We start from the raw sequence: 19673 nt of genomic DNA, 5'->3' as shown, positions 1-19673 counted from the left end.
CACTTGCGAAAATGCCCTGAGAATGGCAAATTAGTATCAATCGGTGTCAGTGGCGTAGCGCGGGTTGCCAGTGCCCGGGGCTGTGCGGAGGGGGTGGTGGTAGGGAGGTAAATGGATGGAGTATGCATGCACATTCAACTGCTTAATGGCATTTGCGTCACCCAGGAGATCACATCTACAGAGATAATAAAAGAAGAGTCGTTCTGTTATCTGGAGAAAACATTTCCTGATTTGCATGGAGAAGCTGTTTTCAACAGAGACCAGCCACAGAAGCACACAGCTGTATTGAGGCAGCGCTGCATATTGAAATTTTGCGCTCCCTAATCATTTTGCACCCAGGGTAACTACCCCTATGCCCCCCCCCATGCTATGCCACTGGTACCAATGGCACCTATGCTATATTATGCTTTATGGTTTTTTTTTGCTTTTTTGTTTACTCTCAAAACATTTACCATTTTGTGTCTGAAGACATCATGCCAGGACACTTAACAAATGTTACTTGGTAAGAACAAAATTGTAACTAAGCTAAGGAGGCGTAAGAGACATACATAAAGAGATTAATGCATCCACAGGAGGGAATATTTTGCTTTTTCTGCATTCTTTTTGTTGGCAATGCTGCAGCAACCTCTAATTTTGCATTTGCAGGGAACCGTGATGGAGTCAAAAAGAAGTTATTATTTTAGTCAGCAACATCCATCAGGCCTGAAGAAAGAAAATGGGAAGAAAAAGTATAAGAGGTGATATTATTTCCAGCTAGCTGAGTGTTTGTTTTAGGGTGATTATGTACTCTGGCCATTCAAAGAGTATGATGAGGGCAATAACAAGGCATTGTTTTTCAGATTCCTCTTAGCTTTTATTGTGGAATTTAATTAAAATACCTTTCTATTGCCTTTTTACTGTCTCTGTCTGCTCCTACCACTGCTGTAATTTACTGAGAAGGAGATGTATGACATCCTGTGGGCATCCACGGTAGCTTTTCAAACATTGATTTATATTTCCTGAAATTATTTTTCTTTCACGGAGAGGCCGTTTTCTCTTTCTTTTTGGTCACAGAGAGTGAGTGACCTGATTATCTGATGCAGAATCGGGAGGGAGGGCTGAAAACGACACTTTCTTTTCTCTTTTTTTCCTCCGGGCATGTTGAGCGCATGCTAATGTGCCTGGAGGAAGGCAAAGCAGGAATATCTTACACATACAAATTGTCTAGCTAGGAAAGGAAAGGTGGTGTCGTAGCTGTAGAAGTGAACTGTGAATTAGGTGCTAGTTTGTAGCTCTGACACTGTCTTCCTGTATGCAATCCAGGGGTACTGGAGCTGATAATGCCTTTTCAAAATCAGAACTGGCATACAGATTCAGCTGAAGCAGCAGCTTCCATTTTTGGATCCACCAGCTCAAGAATGACAGGAAGAAACAAAATATAAGAGTAGTACAAAGCTCAGGAAAAGGGCCATCTGCTTTGCATGTAGAAGGCCCGAGGTTCAATCCCTGGCATCTCCAGGTTGAGCTGAAATCCTCTGTAACTCTTGAGAGCTGCTACCAGTTAGTGTAGAGAATTCTGAACTGAATCGGTCAATATAAGCATAAGGCAGCTTCCTATGTTCTTCCAATTAAAAACAAAGTTTTTAATTTTTTTTTAAAAAAATGGGTGCAAATGCCTGGATTCAAATACAAGCACTAGTCCCTTTAAAGATGGTATCAATGGGCTTCACTAATTATTTCCCTCAAATTCCCAGTGATTCATTCCCTCAAAGAATTCTGAGCCCTGTATGATACACCTCACAAAGTTACAATGCCTAGCAACCCTTAACAAACGATAGCGCCCGTAATTCTTTGAGGGAAAGAATGTGCTTTAAAGGTATCATGTGTATGCAGCCTGAGACTCAGGCCAAACACCTTTTTTACAGTAGCAAACAGCTCTTTCTTTAACACATACCTGCTGGTTGCTGCAAATAAAGTGGCATGGAGAGGCATTTGAAGGTTAGGAATGCTGTCCAGGAGGAGGGAGTGTCTGACCCTTCTACACCTGCCATTCCTCCTTTGCCATTCCTCCTTTCCAAATCCCTTCCTTATTTTTCTTAATAGCTGTGTGTGGTGGATAGGAGCTTTCCCCTTGATCCTAATAGCAGCATGAGGGAAATTTTTGTCGAGACTGAAAGGGAGAGTTAACCTCTTACTCTGCCTATCCGGCTGAAAACTTTGTCACATGAAAATGTAATATGGCCCTTATTTTGTGTTTATGAATGTTAACTAGATCTGGAAGACACATAGCTTTTTCTTTTGGGAACATTAAATATGACTTGGTAGGACTCCGAATGTGTAATACACATTACATTCAGTGAGGGAATTATATGTGTACCAGCACATTCTCAGTGGGTGGTTGCTGTAAACCAGGTTCATTTGCCACATTGGCAGGTAGGTGCAGGAAGCCAAACCGTCAAAGGTTGGTGAGCACCCTAAGGCATCTTTAAGGGTGAAGGCCTATGGGACCTGCTAGCAGGGTAAGGGGGCAGCTTCTGGGGTGGCTGTCCAAGTTAGGGGTGGGTGGCACCACTTGTGGGTGGCACTATTTGGATGGTTGTTCCCATCATAGCTGCCAAGTACCCCGTTTTCCCCGGGAAACCCCCATTTTTACTTACCTTTTCCCGGTGGTCCCCCGTATCACTTTGTCTCCTGTTTTTCTCCGTTGTTTTCTCCTGCCGGCGGCCATTTTTTTTCTTTACGATTTGCCCTTCTATGGGCACAAAAAATGGCCGCAGACGGCTTCAAAAGTCGCATCTACGCATGTCCAGAAGTGCATAGACGCAACTTCCGGTATTGGTGGCGGCCATTTTTGGTGTCCTTAGATGGGTAGAGCGACACCGGAAGTTGTGTCGACGCACTTCCTGAGATGTGTACAAGCGACTTTCGAAGCCGGCGGCGGCCATTTTTGGTACCCATAGAAGGGCAAAGCAACACCGGAAGTTACGTCGACGCAACTTCCGGTGTCACATGGCTGCCGGTCCCAGATTCTGCAGTCCGGGACTTGGAAGGTAAGGTTCCCATGGTGTGACTTGGGGAGTGTTTTTCAGCCATGTGGAGCCTTCAATATGGGGTTCTGCAGGGCTCGATCACCTATGCTGTTTAAAATCTACAGGAAACCGTTGAGTTGGTTTATCCAGAGGTTTGGAATATGTTGTCAGCAATATGCTGATTACACTCAGCTCTACTTATCCTTGACATCTGCAGGTGAGGCAGTGGATGTGCTGGACTGTTGTCTTGCCTTGATAATGAACTGGATGAGAGCCAACAAACTGAAACTCAATCCACGTAAGACTGAGACACTGTTAGTGGGAGGTTTCCTAGACCAGATGGCTGGGAGTTTGCTTGCTCTTGATAGCATCTAGATCAAGGGAAGTAATAGTACCACTGTATTCCGCTCTGGTCAGACCTCACCTGGAGTACTGTGTCCAGTTCTGGACACCACAGTTCAAGAAGGATACTGACAAACTGGAACGTGTCCAGAGGAGGGCAACCAAAATGGTCAAAGGCCTGGAAACGATGCCTTATGTGGAACGGCTTAGGGAGCTGGGTATGTTTAGCCTGGAGAAGAGAAGGTTAAGGGGTGATATGATAGCCATGTTCAAATATATAAAAGGATGTCATATAGAGGAGGGTGAAAGGTTGTTTTCTGCTGCTCCAGAGAAGCGGACATGGAGCAATGGATTTAAGCTACAAGAAAGAAGATTCCACCTAAACATTAGGAATAACTTCCTGACAGTAAGAGCTGTTCGGCAGTGGAATTTGCTGCCAAGAAGTGTGGTGGAGTCTCCTTCTTTGGAGGTCTTTAAGCAGAGGCTTGACAGCCATCTGTCAAGAATGCTTTGATGGTGTTTCCTGCTTGGCAGGGGGTTGGACTGGATGGCCCTTGTGGTCTCTTACAACTCTATGATTCTATGATCCTTCTGAAGGAGCAGGTATGTAGCTTGGGGGTAATCCTGAACACTTTGCTGTCGCTTAAGGCTCAGGTGGCCTCAGTGGTGCAGAGTGCCTTCCTTCAGCCTTGGTTGTTGGCTTAGCTGTGCCCTTATCTGGACAGGGATAGCCTAAGTACTGTTGTCTGTGCTCTGGTAACCTCTAGGTTAGATTACTGTGATGCATTATACATGGAGCTGCCACTGAAGACAGTTCAGAAACTTCAGCATAAGTTTCGGCAGAATTCAGCAATCAGGTTGCTCACCGGGGCAAGGTGGTTTGAGCATATTATTACACCAGTCCAGGTCCAACTGCACTGTCTACCAATTAGTTTCCAGGCCCAATTAGTTTCCAAGTGCTGGATTTGACCCATAAATCCTTAAATGGTTCAGGACTACAATGCCTTAAGGACCGTCTCTCTCTCTACCTAGACCAGGCATCCCCAAACTTCGGCCCTCCAGATGTTTTGGACTACAATTCCCATCTTCCCCAACCACTGGTCCTGTTAGTTATGGATCATGGGAGTTGTAGGCCAAAACATCTGGAGGGCCGCAGTTTGGGGATGCCTGACCTAGACCCTGAGATCATCTTCTGAGGCCCTTCTTTGTGTACCTCTTCCACGAGAGGTCTAGAGGGTGTCAATACGAGAACGGGCCATTTCTGCAGTGGCTCCCTGTTTGTGGAATGCTTTCTGCAGGGAGATTTGGCTGGTGCCTTCATTATACACTTTTAGGAGCCAAGCAAAAACATTCCTTTTTAACCAAGCCTTTGGCTGATTGACATCCAATGCCCTTTTAAAATGTGTTGTGGAAGGGGGGAATTATTGGGTTGCTTTTGTTTTTGTTTTTATTATGTATTTTATGGCTTTTATATTTTATGCTGTGAAGTGCCCTGGGATCTATGGGTATAGGGCCATATACAAATTTTAAAAATAAAAATTTAAAAATAAATAATACTTGCCTGGAGTTGTGGGGATCAGGATGGGACTGAAGCAGTTAGGCTTCCCTACTCGATTGAATGGGATGCGGGTGGCGCTGTGGTTTAAACCACTGAGCCTCTTGGGCTTGCCGATCAGAAGGTCAGCGGTTCGAATCCCTGCAACGGGGTGAGCTCCCGTGCTCGGTCCCAGCTCCTGCCAACCTAGCAGTTTGAAAGCACATCAAAGTGCAAGTAGATAAATAGGTACCACTCTGGCGGGAAGGTAAACGGTGTTTCTGTGCCCTGCTCTGGTTTCGCCAGAAGCGGCTTTGTCATGATGGCCACATGACCCAGAAGCTGTTTGCAGACAAACACCGGCTCCCTTGGCCAGTAAAGCGAGATGAGTTGAGTGCCGCAACCCCAGAGTCATCTGCAACTGGACTTAACGGTCAGGGGTCCCCTTACCTTTACCTTTTTACTTGATTGAAAGGCTGGGGCTTAATGGAAGAGACAGCTGGCATGCTACGTGTTGCTTTTGTTTCGGTAGGCTCACTCAGTTTGTTATGTCCAGTTAGTATCCTGCACCTTGGTCTCTATTTGCAGGTCTCTTGTGTTAAATTAATAAAGTTGGCTCAGTTCACCAAACCTGTGTGTTTTACTTCCTTAATTCCCTTTGTGGTAGCAACAGATGTGCTGCAGAAATCAACACATGTACACTTTTTCACAGAGATACTTGTACATGCACAGAGATAGTTTGTACCTGTGCTCAGTGTGACATGGGAACAAGCTTCAAGTGATGGAGGAAATGTTACTTAGGGCAAATATGATTTTCTTTCCCCAATGGTGAAGTCAAAGGTTCCATAGTACAACAAATGATTTTTAAAAACATATTTTATTTTAAAAAAAACCACCCCAAAGCAGCCAAGGATAGTGCCTGCAAACTGAAAGGGGCAAGATTGTGTTTTCTGTTTCTGCAAAACTGGCAGAAAAACCAGTATCTGCCAGCTTCACTTTACATGGAAAGCTTCCTCCTCAGCTTGCATCTGATGCTAAACTGTTAAATTCATTGTAGCAGATTGAGTGTCACAGACAGTAATGTTCATGCAGCAGCAGCTCCTGCTGAGATGCCAAGTAAAAGCAGCTGAAAAGTGTGTCTATCTCTCACCAGACAGATTCCAGGTGTATAATGAGAAACAGAATAAGCCAGTCCCTACGGGGATGGGGTGTCTGCATTGGGGGGGGGAGGGGAGCCACCAGTGTGTATGTGTGTGTGTGTGTGTGTGTGTGTGTGTGTGTGTGTGTGTGTGTGTGTGTGTTCTTAAGCTCAATTTCACTGAATAGCCATCACACTCAACAGTGGAATGGAAAGATTTGCATCATTCAGTTATCAGCATGTTTTCCCGCGGCACAATGTGATGAAAGAAGGAAGATGGGCACATGTGGTCTTGTAACAGGCTATAACAGGGGTCCCCAAACTTACCCAGCTTCGGGCTGGTTCCTCTGGTGCCGATCACGCAGAGGGCCAGAGGGAGGGGGTTGCTTTTTCTGGTGTGACGCGGCACCGGAAATGGCTTCTGCGCATAGGTCATTTCCGGTGCACTTCCAGGTCGGCACAGCACCAGAAATAGCTTGTGTGTGTGCGTGTGTGCGTATGGGAGCACATTCCCTCACCCTCCAGCCCGCGCGTGTGCATAAGCTATTTCTGGTGCTGCGCCGACCCGGAGATGGGCAACCGCACCGTGGCACACCGATAAGAGCGGGCGGCGGGGTTGTCGGGGGCTGCACAATTGGCTCGTGCGGGCCGCATCTGGCCCCTGGGCCTTAGTTTGGGGTTCCTGGGCTATAATAACAATAACAATAACAATAATAATTTATTATTTGTAGCCTGCCCTTCCGGCTGGGTTTCCCCAGCCACTCTGGGTGGCTTCCAACAGATTAAAATACATTTAAAATATCAGACATTAAAAACTTCCCTAAATAGGGCTGCCTTCAGATGTTTCCTAAATGTCAGGTAGTTATTTATCTCTTTGACATCTGATGGGAGGGCGTTCCACAGGGTGGGTGCCACTACCAAGAAGGCCCTCTGCCTGGTTCCCTGCAACTTGGCTTCTCGCAACGAGGGAACTGCCAGAAGGCCCTCGGCGCTGGACCTCAGTGTCCGGGCAGAACGATGGGGGAGGAGATGCTCCTTCAGGCATACTGGGCCAAGGCCCTTTAGGGCTTTAAAGGTCAACACCAACACTTTGAATTGTGCTTGAAAACGTACTGGGAGCCAATGAAGGTCTTTTAGGACAGGTGTTATATGGTCTCAGCGGCCGCCCCCAGTCACCAGTCTGGCTGCCGCATTCTGGACTAATTGTAGTTTCCGGGTTACCTTCAAAGGTAGCCCCACGTAGAGCGCACTGCAGTAGTCCAAGCGGGAGATAATTAGAGCATGCACCACTCTGGCGAGACAGTCCACAGGCAGGTAGGGTCTCAGTCTGCGTACCAGATGGAGCTGGTAGACAGCTGCCCTGGATACAGAGTTGACCTGCGCCTCCATGGACATGAGTCCAAAATGACTCCCAGGCTGCACACCTGGTCCTTCAGGGGCACAGTTACCCCATTCAGGACCAGGGAGTCCTCCACACCAGCCCACCCCCTGTCCCCCAAGAACAGTACTTCTGTCTTGTCAGGATTCAACCTCAATCCATCAACCACAATCCATCCTCCAACCACCTCCAGGCACTCACACAGGACCTTCACTGCCTTCACTGGTTCCGATTTAAAAGAGAGGTGGAGCTGGGTATCATCTGGCCGGGTCTAAAGATTTTTTTTAAGAAGAGGTTTAATGACCGCCTCTTTCAGCAGGTCTGGGAATGCTCCCTCACAGAGAGAAGCATTCACCACCCTGCAGAGCCCATTGCCCAGCCCTTCCCAGCTTGCTTTTATGAGCCAGGATGGGCAAGGATCAAGGAGACAGATGGTTGGTTTCACGCGTCCAAGCAACCTGTCCACATCCTTGGGGGTAATGGATTGAAATTGATTCTATGCAACTCGACCAGACAGAGCTCCAGCACTCTCCCACCCCCACCCTGCTCCCACGGTGGTGTCTACCTCCTTCCAAATCTGAGCGACTTTATCTGCAAAAAAACTTTGCAAAATCATTGCAGGAGATCTTGGGGTCTTTACAAGACCCCAATGGTAAAGGTGGTTCCATTAGATTGCGAACCACCTGAAAGAGTCTCCTGCTACTATTCCCTGCAGATGCAATAGAGACTTTCTTCACCGTCGCCATAGCCACTTGGTAGGCTCAACGTTGAGCTCTAGCCCGTGCCTGGTCCGATTCAGAGTGAGTTTTCCACCACCGGCACTCTAGCTGTTTCAGCAATTGTTTCATCACCCTCAGCTCCGGGGAAAACCACGGGGCTGTCCGGGCTCCATGCAGTCGAAGAGGGCACTTCGGAGCCAGACAGTCAATAGCCCTGGTTAATTCCATATTCCAACAGGTCACCAGAGAATCAGCTGAAAGGCCATCAATATGGATAAAGCATCCCCTACCACTCTCTGGAAACCATTTGGATTCATTAAGTGGCGGGGGTGGACCATCCAAATTGGTCCCACCTCCCTGCAGAGGGGAAGGGTCGCGGAGAAGTCCAGTTGCACCAGGTAGTGATCTGACCATGGCACTTCTTTAGTTTCGCTTTTACTTAGTGTCAGATCACCAACATCCATAGAGGTAAACACCAGGTCCAGGGCATGTCCGTGGCTATGAGTTGGGCCAGACTTATTCAGGGACAGCCCCATGGAGGCCATGCTTTCCACGAAGTCCCAAGCGGCCCCTTGTAGGGTTGTGTCGGCATGGATGTTAAAATCCCCTAGGGCAGGCATCTCCAAACTGCAGCCCTCCAGATGTTTTGGCCTACAACTCCCATGATCCCTAGCTAACAGGATAAGTGGTCAGGAGATGATGGGAATTGTAGTCCAAAACATCTGGAGGGCTGAAGTCTGGGGGTGCCTGCCCTAGGACAACCAAGCTAGGTGCCTCCAGGAAAACATCCACCACAACCTGAAGCAGCTCAGGCGGGGAATCCTTGGTGCAGCGGGGAGGTCAGTACACCAAAAGGAATCCTGTACTGCCCCTATTGCCCAACTTCCAGAACATGCACTCAGAGAACTGGGTCTTCCCAGTAGGACGCCTGATGCAAGTTAGTAACTTCCTAAAAATCACTGCAACCCCCCCCTCCCCGCCTACATGACCTGGGTTACTGTACGTAAGAGAAACCTGGTGGACAAGCAGTGGCAAGAACAGGCCCATCAGCTTCATCCAACCAAGTCCCTGTTACACATGCCAGGTCAAGTTCTCCATCCACAATCAAGTCATGGATGGCAGTGGTCTTATGAATTTTTGACCTGGCATTGCACAGCAGCACCTTCAGGTCATGTGGGTATCCCTTGCTGATTCCAGTATCCATCTGGTCAAGACCAGACCCGGAGGCAGGGATAGTCTTCAAACAATGACTAAGCCTGCCTCCTCAGTAATGACATGGCCTGATCTTAGTATAACTCCTCCTCCTGCCCATGATCACTGAGATCGGATGTCCCAGTGCATCCCCCCCCCCTGTCGAACTTGCCCCAGCCATTCTCCCATTTAGACCGTAATTTAGACATACAGAAAGCCATTGCACAATCATGTTTCCCACCCGTAAGCTGGAATTTCTTTAAAAATGCATATCAGGCTGTCAGAAAGCATAGGTGGAGGCCTCAGCACCAGCTGAGGATAGAACAAGTGGGTTTTGTTTGCCTTTTTCAGAGGATTTGGTTCTTGCTTGTTTCTTTAAAAGGCTGTTGAAAAAGCTCCATGCCATGCACAGCACTCAGAGGTGCTTCATTCCAAGCCTTTTGCAAACAGGAAATTAAAATGGATTGGGACATCAAATGTATGCAAAACTAATTTGGAGGTATTCTGAGATGGCTTTTTCTTTTTAGAAAGTGACGTTGATAAATCAGCTAGAGCTTTTCTGAGACCTTAGTGTTACATATTTCCTTAAACTTATTATGTATAATATTTTGGTATGATAAAAAAATAATTTGATGTGCAGAAATTCAAGTTAACTACATCCATGTATTATTGTGCTACCCTGTTTCTCTGAAAATAAGACACCGTCTTATATTTATTTTTCCTCAAAAAATACACTATGGCTTATTTTCAGGGGATGTCTTAATTCCCCCCCCCTCCTGCTGCTGCGGCCAGCATTGCTGCTGCACCTATCACTGTGTCTTATTTTCGGGGTATGGCTTATATTCCTTGAATGCTTAAAAATCCTGCTATGGCTTGTTTTATGACTACGTCTTAAAATAGGGGAAACAGGGTATATGTGACTTGGACTGCAATCCCCTCAGTTAAGTATTAAGGGTGGAAGAAGGAATCACTGAACTCCAGCCCTTAATTTCTTAATTCATTCAGATCAAAGATCTACTTAGTCCAGCATTGAGTTTTAAACACATTGGACAGCTAGGTACCATGGGAAGTCCATAAACAAATATTCAGACACAAACCTCATATCTGACCCCTAGCAAGTGTGATTCAGAGGGTGTGTTGCCTTTTTAGATAACAAGCCAAATATCCACAAGCAAAGCTTTCTTTTCTAACAACTTGATCGAAACAGGTTCTAATTGGATTTTGTTGCAAGCACAATTGCAACAATTGTGATGCTTCAATTAGAAAATGCATTTTTAAATGTTCTATATTCTCTAAACACGAGAAAGAGTATGAACTGGCTTTTCTTTTCTCTGGTGGTTTTCATTCATATCATACTTCGCAGTAATTTCATAAGGTTTGAATGTGTGCTGTCTTCCTTTAATAGTACGGCACTACCGTATTAGCATTTCTTTGAATCACTTTATCACGGTTCAGAATGGAACTCACTGGGGACTTGAGGGCAGGGTTAGGGAAGACTGGGCAAATCCCTGGGCTCAGAGCTCTTTTAACAAACACTGGGGGTGTCAAGGAAGCACAAATGAGCCACTATTCCTATTATTTGAAGAGAGTGTTTGAAGAGAGAATGTGTGTGCCTTCCTCTGGGGAAATGTTTGAGCTGTTCTCGCATCAGAAGTGCACACATCTCCCTATAGGGAAGTTATACAAGTTCCCTTTCAGAACATTACAGAAGAAGTGCAAAGAGAGGGAGCATAACTCACCTGGGCATCATATTTCAGTGCCTTTCAGAGTGTGCAAAAGCACTCTTAGCTCTGTATCAGTAAAATGGGAACAATAATAACCTAGATTACAAAAAATGCTTATTTAGATTTATATCCTACTAGCTGACCTGGCCACGCGTTGCTGTGGGGTTTTTTTTGGGGGGGGGATTATTGATTATTGATGTCATTACCATTTGTGTTTTGAATGGTAATGGTTGCATAACTTGTTTTTGGTTAGTGTTTTGATGTAATATTCTTTCCGGATGGTACAAACTTTGTGTTTGGGCTTCCGGTTCCCGCGGACATCTTAAAGGGAGCGCAGGACAACCCCTCGGGGAGTCCTGAGCTTTTTGGGGGCGCACGGAGGCATTGCAAAGGCTCTGCGATCCTCCTAAACCCTAGGGGGGGTTACCCTGGGGGTCGTGGCACCCAGCGGCATCCAGCGTGCTCTCCTGCACCCCGGTTTTTTGCTGTTAAGAGCCGAGGAAGGGATCGAGCTGCGGACGCGAAAGGGAGAAGACCACTAGCCCCATTAAGCGCAGTCTCTGGCTCCTGATGTGAAGCGGTGAACTTCCAAAAAAGAATAAATTCGTGATATATAGAAGGAAATTAAGGATTACCTGAGATATTTGGCGAATTTGGATGGCTGAGGGCGCAAAAAGGGAGTCCGTCCCAGCAGCGGTGTGTCTATGACGCAGTTGTGAAATCGCAGGAATGGAGAACTCAAAAGTGAAACTGCCTGCTGAGTGAGGTATGCCAAAGTCCTTTGTTACTTTGTAACGAGGCAGCTGTTCTTTTTTTTTGTTTAAGAAGTGAATGGGAGTTCTTTAAAGAGTTACTTTGTCTTCTTGCTGGGAAAACGGACCCTGCTGTGAGCCTCAGGCTATAAGTGTCTGATTTCAGCTCAAAGACTTGTCTGCTACGTAGCAACGTTTAACTTTGTTAAACCCTTGGTGAAGGGAGTGAAAGGTGGAAAAGAATTTAAATTGTAGCAACACTGAGGAGGGGAAAGAACCTATTTAACTGTATGTATTAGCCGGTGGGCTTTGCATATATATATATACACACACTTTTATTTTGTTGGAGAGTGCAGCGAAACCCGATCTCTTCGCTCCCTTGGGATCGGCAGAGGATCCAAGTGGATTAAGCCAGCAGTGGCTGAAGAGGATTTATCTTCTCTTTTGTGTTATACCCCCTCCTTCCATTGCTTTTATTGTTTGGATTTTCGACGCCTGATTTCTCCTGTGAAGACCTGGTTCTGACTTGCTGTGGCTTTGGTGTTTAAAGTTTATATTTTCCCTCTAAAATTTTGGATTAGGCCATCAAGAGGCTGAAGAGTTGCGGGACTTGGCTTCTTTTTTACAGGTACCGTGGTGGATTAGGCCAGTGAGTGGCTGAAGACGGGAAAGGAAAGGGAAAGGGAAGCTAACTAATAGAACAATAGACAAAACTATATCTGTGTATTGCATTGTTTGAGTGGTGGATGGAAAAGTACTGAGAGGGGAGAAGAGGGGCGCCACCCGGTGGGCAGAAAATTATTGCATGATTATTTGGAAAGTATATTGGAAGTGTATTAGAGCGCCATCTGGGGGTTAGCCCAGTATTGCATGCATTTATAATTTTGGTATTAGAGCTCCACCTGGGGGACATTGGGGTATTACATCTTTTTAAATTTGTAATATTTGAAATAGGAGCGCCACCTAGAGGATAAAATTATAATTTCAGATATAATTTGAAAAATGGCAGGAAAAGAGATTAAAGATGGGAAAAAAGGATCGGCAACACCATCAGAGAGAAGAGGATCAAAGCAAGAAGAAGTCAAGGATCTGGACGTTTTATGGCAGAAAATTAAAGATGAATTAAGACAAAATGAGAAACGCATGGAAAAGAAGTTAGGGGAAGTACAGGATAATCTAGATAAAAAATTTGAAAAGGTGGAAGGGGCAGTGGGGGACCTCACAACAAAAATAAAGGATTTAACAGTGAGATCCAAAGTAACTGATGAAGCGGTGAAGAAAAATCAGAAAGAAATTAGAGATGTCAAGAAACAATCGGATAAGGTGAAAGAAAAAGTTGATAAATTAGATAAGGCCCATGAACAGATGTTGGATAATTTGGCAATGATGGAAATGAAGCAAAAACAATTAAATCTGAAATTAAGAGGTATACCAGAGGAACAAGATGAAGATATTAAAGCAAAAATCACCGCAGAACTAGCGAAATGGATGGAGAAAACAGATGAAGAAGTGAGTAACTCCATTGTCACTGCATTTAGGATTAGAGTAAAATCGGCCAAAGCCAGAGCAAGAAAAGCACCAGGAGATTGCTTGGTGATCTTCAATTCAATGGAAATGAAGAATGAGATTTTGAAATTAAGTTTTACTAACAAGTTAATTATCGGAGGAAGACCCATAATCGTCTTTAAAGAAATACCGGGAAGGTTCCTTCGCAAACGGGACGCGTATAAATCAATGGTGTCTCTACTGAGGAAGAACGGAGTACAACATAAGTGGGAGTATCCCGAAGGAATAATGTTCTATTACAAAGAGAAGAAACATATATTGACGAGTATGTTAGACATCGGGAAATTTCTAAGGAAATATGAGAAGTTCCTGGGGCCGTTGGAACCAAGTTTAGCAATTTTGGCTGCAGAGACGGAGGAAGAAGAAGAAGACGTCAGACCAAAGAAGAAAAAAGAGAAAAAGAGAGAAGAAGAGGAAGAAGATAAAGAAGAAGGAGAATCGGGGGAAGAATCTAAACCAGAGGAGGAGGAGGAAGAGGATAAAGATAGTAATAAAATACCCATCCAAGACTAAATTAGATCTTGTAATAGAATTTGAACATGGCACTCAAGGTGTTGTCATGGAATGTAAATGGATTAAATGATAAGAAGAAAAGAAATAAGATTGAACATATTTTGAAGAAAAGGAGTCTGGATGTGATTTGTTTGCAAGAAACTCATGTAGCGAAGAAACAGTCATATTTTAATCAATAAAGGATTAGGAAAAGAGTTTATAAATTCAATTGCTAATAAAAAGAGAGGAGTAGTCTTTTATGTGAAAGAGAAATTGGATCCGAAATTGATCTCGAGAGACGAAGAGGGAAGAGTGATCGTTGTACAGATAACATTTTATGGAGAAAAAATGTTTTTGGTTGGAATTTACGCACCGAATGAAAACAAGGCAGAATTTTTTAAGAAGTTGGAGGAAGATTTAATGGAATACATGGATCAAAAGATTATCTTGTTAGGTGATTTTAATGGAGTGGCGATACCTGAATTGGACAGAACAAAAAAGAGGAAGCATGATGGAAAATTACCTAAATCGTTCTTTGAACTTACGGAAAATCTGGGGCTAGTAGATGTATGGAGAGTGAAACACCCGACGACGAAACAATTTACCTTTTTTTCAGAACCAAACCAAAGTTCGGGAAGAATTGATCATATGTGGATTTCTAAAGAATTAGTACCCAGGACAACAAAAAGTGAAATAACGCCACGGACATTGTCGGACCACAATCCAGTATTCTTGGAGATGAGAGGGAAAGAACAGAATTCCTTTAGATGGAGAATGAATGAAGAAGTGTTGGAAAATAAAGAAACTGTGGAAAAAGCAAAAGAAATCTTGAAGGATTATTTCCATTGGAACTTGCATAAAGAAACTGGAATAGATATAGTCTGGGATGCAAGTAAAGCAGTAATGAGAGGCTATTTAATACAAAAAAATAGTTATTTAAAGAAAAATAAAGAAAAGAAGAAAGAAGAAATTCTGAGACACCTCATGGAGAATGAGAAGAGGCTGATCGACAAACCGTACGATCAGCAGATTAAGAATAATATAAAGATGTTGCAAACACAATTCTCCATGTTGGTGAATCAGGAAATAGAGTGGAAGATAAAGCAGATGAAACAAAAGAATTTTGAATCGGCAAATAAAACAGGGAAATGGTTGGCCTGGCAACTGAGGAAAAGACAAAATCAAAACATAATAAACAAAATTAAAGTTCAGGAAGAAATAATTGAAGACCCAAAAGAAATCAGAAGGGCCTTTCAAAATTATTATAAAAACCTGTATAGTAAAGGAAAAGAAGATGCTAGAAAGATAAATGAATATTTGGAGAAACATAAGTTAAAGCAAATTATGGAAAAAGAGAAGAATATATTGAATGCCTCAATAACTGCACAAGAAATCCAGAATGCGATAAAGAAGATGAAGCAAGGAAAAGCGCCAGGACCGGATGGACTATCGGCAAAATATTATAAAGTACTGAATGGACAGTTGATCCCTGTATTAGTGGAAGTAATGAATAACATACTTCAAGGAGGAAAGACCCCAAACACATGGAAAGAAGCTTATATAACTTTGATACCGAAGCAAGGTTCAGATGGTTTAGATGTAAAAAACTACAGACCAATTTCATTATTGAATAATGACTATAAGCTTTTTGCAGACATAATGGCAACAAGATTGAAAGAGATCTTGAAGGACTTGATCCATAAAGACCAAGCAGGTTTTCTACCTAACCGACAATTAAAAGATAATGTAAGACATATTATAGACGTGATAGAATTCTTGGAGGTTAGGATAGATAAACCTGCGGCGCTGATGTTCATTGATGCAGAGAAAGCTTTTGATAATATATCTTGGCATTTTATGAAAAAGAACCTGGAAAAGATGAAGGTAGGGGGATGTTTCCTGAATGGGATTGAAGCAATATATTCGGAACAAAGAGCAAAATTGATAGTAAATAATATTTTGACAGATGAATTTGAAATCACAAAGGGGACCAGACAGGGATGCCCGCTGTCCCCGTTATTGTTCATTACGGTCTTGGAAGTGCTACTAAACAGAATTAGAGAAAAACAATCCATCAAAGGAATTAAATTAGGTGCGAAAGAATTCAAACTGAAAGCATTTGCAGATGATGTAGTTGTAACTTTAGAGAACCCCAAAGAAAGTGTTGCTGAAGTGATAGAAGTGATTGAAGAATTTGGACAATTGGCAGGATTTAAAATGAATAAACAAAAGACGAAAATGATGATAAAAATTTTTGGTAAAGAAGAGAAGGAAGATTTGCAGCAAAGATATGGTATTGCGATCGTAAAAAAGGTACAATACCTTGGAATATGGATGACAACCAAAAATATAAATTTGTTTAATGATAATTATGAATTGGTATGGAAAGAAATAAAGAAAGATTTAGAGATATGGAATAGGAGGAAGTTGTCATTCCTCGGTAGAATTGCAGCTGTAAAGATGAACGTATTGCCCAAAATGTTATTCTTGTTTCAAACAATACCTATTATAAAGGGGACAAGACAATTCAAGGAATGGCAAAAAGATTTACAAAGATTTGTCTGGCAGGGGAAGAAACCAAGAATAAAATATAAAATATTGGTAGACAAGACCGAAAGAGGCGGATTCTCCATGCCAGACTTGAAATTATACTTTGAAGCGTCATGTCTCTGTTGGATAAAAGAATGGATAACATTGGAAAATACGGACTTGTTGGACTTGGAGGGATTTGACAACAGAGCAGGTTGGCATTCATATCTATGGTATGATAAGAAAAAAACCCATAAAGGATTTACGAACCATGTTATAAGAAGATCGTTATTTGAAGTATGGGAAAGAAATAAAGCCTTGTTAGAGACCAAGACGCCATGGTGGATCTCACCAATGGAAGTGATTATAGTGAAAAAAGTGAATATGGAAGGTGAGAGACCAACATATGAAAATTTTCTAAGACAATCGGAACAAGGTTGGAAACTGAAACCGTATGAAGAGGTGAAAGTATATTTGACGAGTTGGTTGCAATATCATCAAATTAATGATGTATTTGTGCAAGATAAAAAAATTGGTTTTGAGGAGAGAAGGTCCAAATTTCAAACAGAGTTGCTAGGGGGCAGAGTGAAATTGTTGTCCAAAATGTATAACTTGCTGGTAGAGTGGTATACTAAAGATGAGTTGACGAAAGAGGTAATGATAAAATGGGCTAAGGATTTTGGGCATAATATTGAATATGATGCGTGGTTGAAATTATGGAACCAAACAATAAAATTTACAGCATGTACTGCTTTGAAAGAGAATGTTTGGAAGATGATGTATAGATGGCACTTAACTCCAGTGAAATTAGTGAAAATGTATAGAATGAGTAATAGAATGTGCTGGAAATGTAATGAAAAGGAAGGGGACTTTTATCATATGTGGTGGAAATGTGAAAAGGTTAAAGGATATTGGGAAATGATATATAACGAACTGAAAAAGATATTTAAATATACTTTTCCCAAAAGACCAGAGGCCTTTCTGTTAGGACTGATAGGCCAAGAGATAACAAGGGAGGATAGTACCCTTTTCTTATATGCGACAACCGCGGCGAGGACATTATTAGCCCAAAAATGGAAAACCCAGGACTTACCGACAATTGGAGACTGGCAGACAAAGATGATTGAATATGCAGAATTAGCGAGACTGACTAGCAGGATTCGAAACCAGAGGGAGACAAGGTTTCTAAGGGATTGGAGTAAATTTGTGGACTATATGGAAATGAACTGGTAAAGGTTTAAAGACACTTGCAGGCGTGAAATAAATCCTACGAATTGACCCTAAAGATTAGATACAAAGGAACTGCGAGATAAGAACTGATTAGAAAACCTTTTGAGGGGAGGGAGGGAAGTCAAGCTCGGCGGAGCATGTTTTTTTGGGATGTTTGTATTTTTGAATGTTTGTTTATGTGTTTGTTTGTCTTGTATAATGTTTTAAATGTGTTTATTTTGGAAAATTTAATAAATAATTATTAAAAAAAAAACAAACTTTGTGTTTGTATTTATGGTTTTTATTTTTTTTGGTTTTCTTATGATTGTGCATTTTTGCTTGTTTGTTTTGGTAGTTATATTTATGTTTTTAATTTTAAGAAGTGTGATTTTCCCCACCCTGTTCTGATTCATGACATTTCCTGTCCCTTCCTCCCCCCAAGAGGTGGTGAAGTCTGACAATTGTGTGCACATATCTTTGGATATGTGTCATGGAAGCGCATCGGGAAAGAAGAATGATGAATCATCCCAAGGGTCACTTGTGGGGGAGAACGTAGCTGCCTGACATTCTCCAGTTGGTGCAAGAAGCCCAGCGAGGTCTATTTCTGTGTACCCAGGCACCAACAAAATGTACATTCAGGTATACATACTGCATTGTTTTCAATGGACCGTGCCCTGGAATGAGAATCAGCATTCTCATTTGAGCATAGCCAGTCACATGTAAAGATTTTGACACACAGGACTAGAACTGGGTCAGAGTGGTACCATTAGGAGGCTGTTGAAAGTGCAACAGGACATAACTGCCCCTTTAATTGCACTTGTACTTATTTTACAGTTTACCCTTCATATTTTCTGCAGGACTTATGAAAAGCAGGGCCTTAACATCTAATAGGGCGATACCGTGCAACAACGGTCTCCAAAGGGACCACTTGGAAGTTTGTGGTTTGGAGGTTGTAACCACGATTAGGTTTCTCTTTGCAGTGTATTTGTATAATTAGCTTTGCTGTGACTTTATAACAACAGCGTGACTGCTGATTATGTTTTATTTTAAAAAGCACTTTAAGGCCATATGTTATGGAAGCCACAGGATTAAAAAAAAAAGCTGTATCATTTGTGCTAGCCTTGCTTTTTCTGTTGTGCTTTAGGTACGATTTCTGAATTCGCCTTCATTTATTATGTGAAGGCTCTAGCCTGCCAGCTATATTGGCCCTATTCAGAGTAACAGAGGATGTTTGCAAACCTGAAGGTCATTTCAACCTCCTCCCCTTAAGCTATAGGTCATAATTCCAGTGAACTCATGTTTATCAAAGTGATGACTAATAAGGGATGCTTATCAAAGCGATGACTAGCAGAGGATGAGAATGGATAAACATTGACCTTTCGACATATAGGAATAAAACATCCCCTGTGTATTGGGAATCTAGGTTAATAATTACTTAAGATCACTGACTGAGATAGAATCCCCCCCCCCGCCCCCCCTGCTTGGGCGCTCCCTCGTTGTTGCCATGGCAGGAAAATGAGGCCTGCTTTACTGCTCCTGTAGTAGCTGATATATCCTGATCTTCATAACACTGCCACTATAATTAAATGGCTTCTATCCAGAGACAGATTTCTTTGCCACTAATCTAAAGTGTCAAGTAGATGCTTCTGAGGAACAGTTAGAAGAATGATGTGTGTGTTATAGTTTCTAATGAAGTTGCAATTCAGTTATAAAGGCAAGAGTGGGGAGCAGGGTGGGTGAAAGAGACTAACACCCCCCCCCCTTTCATATTTTTCATCCGGATTTCTTAGTCTCAATATTTGATAGATGCATTAAAAAGAAACATAATATCTGGTTTTAATTTGCTAAATATGAAAGGCTTCATTCTGACAGGGCACCCTGTTTTGAGTAATGAACTTGACTAATACAGTGGGATGGAGTGACCTGGGCCAACAGAGCTACACACTGACGCTCTTTGATGTGCAATTGCAGAAAGTTTGCCATTTAATGTGCTGTGCATTATAATCCCTCGATAAAAGCTTTCCACCAGATTTCAGGAGTGTATGGTTTCATCAGATTGTATAAAGCTGGAGCAATGCATTTGAAGAGTTT

The sequence above is a fragment of the Zootoca vivipara genome, chromosome 11 (genome assembly GCF_963506605.1).
Source record: "Zootoca vivipara chromosome 11, rZooViv1.1, whole genome shotgun sequence".
In the NCBI taxonomy this organism is placed as follows: Eukaryota; Metazoa; Chordata; class Lepidosauria; order Squamata; family Lacertidae; genus Zootoca; species Zootoca vivipara.
This window is presented reverse-complemented; position numbering follows the sequence as displayed.